This window comes from Lactuca saligna, chromosome 5, assembly GCF_052625555.1.
Source record: "Lactuca saligna cultivar CGN05327 chromosome 5, ASM5262555v1, whole genome shotgun sequence".
In the NCBI taxonomy this organism is placed as follows: Eukaryota; Viridiplantae; Streptophyta; class Magnoliopsida; order Asterales; family Asteraceae; genus Lactuca; species Lactuca saligna.
The window spans coordinates 30074056-30079648 of NC_136421.1; positions in this window are offsets into that span (position 1 = coordinate 30074056).

A 5593-nucleotide genomic window follows, 5' to 3' on the forward strand; every position below is an offset into this window, starting at 1 on the left:
TAACATCACTCCTCAATCGACTCTGATGTATGGTACCCGAACCATAACATCACTTCGTCAATCTGCTCTGATGTATGTTACCCGAACCATAACATCACTCCTCAATCGGCTCTGATGTATGGTACTCGAACCATAACATCACTTCCTCAATCTATTCTGATGTATGGTACCCGAACCATAACATCACTCCTCAATCCGCTCCTTAGAACCTTCAGAATGCTCCCTGTATCAAGTATGGGTCCTCTGCTTTCAGTAGTACGGGCCCATACTACCTGCCACATCTACCCATACTTTCCACACGGACCATCCCAGAGCTTTTAAATAGCTGCTCGACCTGCTCTTTCACCAATCCCATCGTGCGTGCTCGCTCCCCAGCGAAATTCTCTATTCTACAAGCGCACTCACCTGGATCGGGTTACTCCCTAAGCTCTTTCGTTGTCCTCCCACTTCTTTGCTATCAGCTGTTGAAGAGCTCCTAATGATGCCAGCCATCTATCTCCTGAATATCGTCATATTCACTTGGTAGCTGAATCCCATCATCGAGAGTTCCACAAAGCACAAAGCAAGCAGCATTCGAGCATCGAAGAATACATAGGACTCCCTCTCTGTGATAACTCCACCTTCTCGGCTCATCCTCGAAAGTACCACCAAACTCTGTAACTCTACCCCTCATGGGTTCTAACTGGATACTCTCACTCATCACATACTCAAAAGCATAACACATATAACAACGAGTCCTAGACTAAGGCATCACAAATCAGGCCACTCTAGTCCTAACATATGAAATACCTAGACTGTCTCTAGCATGCAATATTATCTCATAAGGTGCATCATAAATATCTCATAACACAAAAAAAAATAAGGGTATTTTGGGAAATCACCGTTCGGGTTCAGGCTGATTGTACACACTGCTCTTTCTTGCTTCCTCTTTGAACCCTTATTCATTTTTAGAAAATTATTTCCTTAAAACTTTTCTTACTTCCTCAGTTTGAGTCCAGATTTACCCGAAGGCGCATCCGAATCCCTCAAACCAAGGCTCTGATACCAACTTGTAACACCGTAAATTTCAAGACAAAATTTTCATTTAAAATAATCATTTTATTCTTAGAAACACTTGTTTAAAATCTCATTCATAGTCGATTTACAAAACATGACTCCATTTTCACTTGCATAGAAAACCAGGATCCTCCAAAATATGACTGTTTCTCTGGTGTGTACAATCAAGCCGGTGCCGTCCCGTGATACTGAAAGAAACCTGAAAAAAACATCACACAAAGCACTGTAAGCACGAAGCTTAGTGAGTTCCCCAAAATACCACACATAACACATATTAGCCACTCGAGGCTATAACTCTATGGGTCCGTGCACCCAAACTCTGTGAACCCTCAGGCTCTAACTCTGGGAACCTTCCGGTTCCAACTCTATAAACATGCACAGCATAAATCACATAGAAATAATGCAGTACAACACATCACGTACATATAGCATACAAATACTCTGAACACATAACTCTGGTTACCTACTCAAGGTAAAGTATAGTGAGAAGACTCACCTGGCAAGCAGAAAGCAGATACCCCACACTGGAATCTCAAACTCGCCACCGCCTAACACGTAAAGAAAATATTCTCATGAATATAACTCTCGAGACTAGAATAAATCCTCTCATAACACCCTCTCATGGGTAAAAGACTAGTTTACCTCTCTCTTGGCCCAAAGGCCACATCGCTGACCAAACCCTAAAAGTCAACGACCAACCCTTGGTCGAAATCAAAGTCCTCAGTCTAAGTCAACCCCTGACTGACCCTACTCGTCGAGTCAACTCTGTGACTCGTCGAGTTCCCATAATCAGAACTTCATTCAATCTGCGACCTAACTCGCCGAGTCACCCCAAGACTCGCTGAGTCCAACAACTCTGAGTCCACTCGCACTCGACTCACCGAGTCATCCCTCAACTCACCGATTCTCGACTCTACCAGAGAATATTTGGGACTCTTCGACAAGACTCGCCTCCAAATGGACTCATCGAGTCCAAGGCTATCTTCAACCTACTCGCCGAGTTGTTCTTCCAACTCGTCGAGTTCCAGGCCATCTGCAAGCAACTCGTCGAGTCTACCCATGTGACTCGCCGAGTACCACCGTTCTGAATCCATTCAGAAGCACTCCAGGCCATGCAATTGATCCAAAACATAGATCTAGCCTCCTACAACCCATCCATCACGTAAAGTGCAAACTTTACGTGAATCCAAAGAGATCTAAGCCGTTTGCACATTGGGCTAGGATTTGGGACAAGATGACTCCATCAACCACTCACAAACAGGGACTTTCATGCACTCTAGACCTTCTCCCTTCCAGATCTGAGGTAGCAACCTCAGATCTAACCTCTAAACTCCAATACATCCAAAGATATGATCTCCAACATCCCCAAAATGATGCATCTAAGAAATAGCAGCTCAAAAAACGAGATTTTACCTCAAAGGAATGCCCTAATTGAAATGAGACTCGAATTCAAACAAAGCCCCTTGCTCCAAGCCTTCAATCTCCCAAAATTCCTTCACAAATACATTCTCCAAGCTCCACTCCATCCAACAATGGTGCTTCTTCGTGATTTAGGGGTTTCTGGGGCTCAAGGGGGTGATAAAGAGGCTGGGAGGGAAACCTAATGATCTTTATATAAGGCTCAACCCCGAGAATTAGGGTTTTCTCCACTCAGCGCCTACTCGCCGAGTCCATTACCCTGACTCGCCGAGTCGGCCACTTAACACGCGACCAAGTCGCGACTCTACTCGCCGAGTCCGCACATGGACTCGCCGAGTCACTCTTTCCCAATTTACTCTTTTAGCCCTTCAACTCTACTCTTGATATTTCGGCATGTTACAATTCTCCCCCACTTAAATTAGGCTTCGCCCTCGAAGCCTACAGCAACTCAACTCCAGAAATACTCCCACAACGTGCCACCTGGCCTTAATCGGACCGGATCTCACAAGACATACCCATCGAAACTCGAACACACTTTCCCGTTCCTTACGGTGTCCTGACCACCGTCTCGAACCGGGCACCGGATGTACCCTCTGATAACCACACTCAACGATTCGAGAATTACCCATGAAGCATCACTGACCCAAATCTCAACAATCACTTGACCCATAAGGGTTAGAAGCCATGAACCATCGGATCCCCGATCCGAATCCTATCCTATCCAATCCGTGACGACAGAAAGGCCCACTCTTCAATCCCAGATCAACTCTCATGAGTCCTCTTCTTGCAATCAAGCACCCAAGCCGCACCAACCTTTGCATTCTTGGGTTAGGAGAACCCGTCGCACTGATGACATCTCTAACATCCCCAGGAGACACCACCACTACGCACACGACCCTTGATCCGAATCAAGCTGGGAGTCCCAGACTCCATCCCTACATCCATCCTGAGACTCTTGGCTCTACACCCGCGGAATCCCTTCCGCATCCTCAGCAGACACCCCATCATAATGTCATTCCATACCACTGCCACAGACACAATGTTCGACCATCATACTCCAAATCATCCATTCTCACTACAACTTCCACTTCCGCGAATCGACACTCTCCTCAGCAAATGAGGGTCCGACACTTCCTCCCATACAACAATACAAAGGGTGGCATACCGATGCACTAATGATGGCTGTTGAAATAGGATAACTCAACCAAGGATAAATACGTGTCGCAACACCCTCCAAAATCTAATACACATGCCCAAAGCATGTCTTTGAGCGTCTGAATCGTTCATTCCCTCTGAGGTGTCCTCAGACATCATCATGATAGGCTCTAGCTCATCTCATATCCCTCTTCGAGACTGGTCACCAGGTCAGCTTTTGACTCCACAACTGAGCCTCCAAAGGTCACCCAAATCATGATCCAAATATCCCACTAACTTCCTCCCCGTGACCACTATCCCGGCCTCGTGACACGCAAGTCACGAAATTCTCTTTTCCTTATGCAAGAAAGTACAATCCAACCGAGGATCGTCTCCACTCTGATCTCTGGTTTTAGCTGCGCATATCCCTTGCGCATCTCACCACATTCCCCGACAGAGACGGGGACCCCAGTCTCGCCCCCGGTCTAACATCCAGGCTCCAAAAACTCAATACTAGGGCTACTCAAGCCCAAAACTCTTCCACATCATACACTGATCGGAGAACATTCCATCATCACACTCTCTTGCCATCTAGTGAGCACTACGGCTCCCCGCGGTATCACAGCACCCTCTGACTAGTGAGTACTACGGCTCCCCGCAGTATCACAACACCCTCTGACTAGTGAGTACTACGGCTCCCCGCAGTATCACAACACTCTCAGACTAGTGAGTACTACGGCTCCCCGCAGTATCACAACACCCTCTGACTCCACTAGTTCGTGCTCCACAGACTATCATAGGCGGCTACCCATACTCGTCTCGAATATTCATCACAGACTCTGGAGGCAATCGTCATAACAGATGTCCACCCTTACGAAGATCCACTCTCCCAAGTAATCTCCCTGGATGCCCATACTCGAAGGCTCTCACTAGATCCATAGATACCTGATATACCACAAGTCGTCTCAACTCAAGATTCACGAATAACTTCAAAATAAAGATATCAATACCCGGATACCTCGGAACACCCCACCGAACATCACAAGATCCCGCCACAACCACAGATCTCCTGCCCCAAGCACCATATAGATGCAATAATACATTCCCTCTGAACCCCATAACTAGATCTTCATTTTTCTCAAGTTGCAACTTCGGTGTATTCAATTTCTCAATTGCAATACGAAGAAACGCTAACACTACGAAATACGCTGATAATTCTCCGAAACCCTTTTTCCCGCCGCTCAAAATCCAAACAAGGATACGCATACTGACCCGGGAGTTGGCTGCCCAATCATTCTTTATCTACTTGCCCCAACACTGACCAATACCAGATTCCTGACTAAAAAACACCTGTCGTGGAGACATTCATCCTTCTCAAACAAGTACTTCCCGCATTAACTCACTCTGACCCCTTTCCTCGATCACCGACATCTCTGGTCTCATGATTTCTTACTGCATATCTCTATACTCCACTTATAACTGCTCTTGACAAATCTCTGCTTTCTTACATACGGCACCCGGTTCTCCCCCACTTAGGGTTCGAACCATCACCAAATAGCACGCAACTAACCCATAACTATATTCTCCAGCAAAATCGCATCGGCCCCCGGAAGGTGCTACACAACGCCCGATAATCCCCCCTTAAGGAAATGAATCGACCTCATATACTATGAACCTCTGGTGAACTCCTCAAGAACTTCTCGTCACGTCTGCCTCTAGTCGTTCCAAATCTCGTACCAATTTAGTACCAAACAGCTCAACTGCTCGATAACATTCCTGGCTCATAGACTAAACCATAAAATCATCGTACCCCTCACCTCAACTCATCAACCAACACTCCAACACCGTGTTCATCCCAAGAACAGGTACTCACTCCCAGATTCAACACCCCATGGATAGAAAACTCTCTGCACCGCTGAACTCGACTGAACTCCCCACTGATACCACTACAATACCTCCTACTATGCTCAAATAGGTGTAGTGT